The sequence below is a fragment of the Cicer arietinum genome, chromosome 2 (genome assembly GCF_000331145.2).
Source record: "Cicer arietinum cultivar CDC Frontier isolate Library 1 chromosome 2, Cicar.CDCFrontier_v2.0, whole genome shotgun sequence".
Classification (NCBI taxonomy): Eukaryota; Viridiplantae; Streptophyta; class Magnoliopsida; order Fabales; family Fabaceae; genus Cicer; species Cicer arietinum.
The window spans coordinates 33641191-33641717 of NC_021161.2; positions in this window are offsets into that span (position 1 = coordinate 33641191).

The window sequence follows — 527 nt, forward strand, 5'->3', positions numbered from 1 at the left end:
AAGTGTGAATTCTGGCTAGAAAAAGTGAATTTCTTGGGACATGTGATAACCAAGGAATGAATGGTTGTAGATCCGGCTAAGATTGAGGCGGTTCTTGCTTGGAAACAGCCTCAGACTGTCACTGACATACGAAGCTTTGTAGGACTGGCAGGGTACTACAGGAGGTTTATTGAAGGTTTTGCTAAGATTGTGGCTCCATTGACAAAACTTGCCAGAAAAGATCAACCGTTCGCATGGACGGAGAAGTGTGAGGAAAATTTTCAATTACTAAAGAGAAAATTGACGACCTCACCAGTATTGGTATTACCGCAATCAGAAGGACAAGTTTATTGTGATGCGTCTCACCAAGGTTTGGGATGTGTTCTGATGCAACACAAGAAAGTTGTAGCTTATGCCTCAAGGCAATTGAAGATTCATGAGAGAAACTATCCTACTCATGATTTGGAGCTTGCTGCGGTTGTTTTTGCATTGAAGATCTGGAGGCACAATTTATATGGGTGCACGTTCACCGTGTTCAGTGACCATAA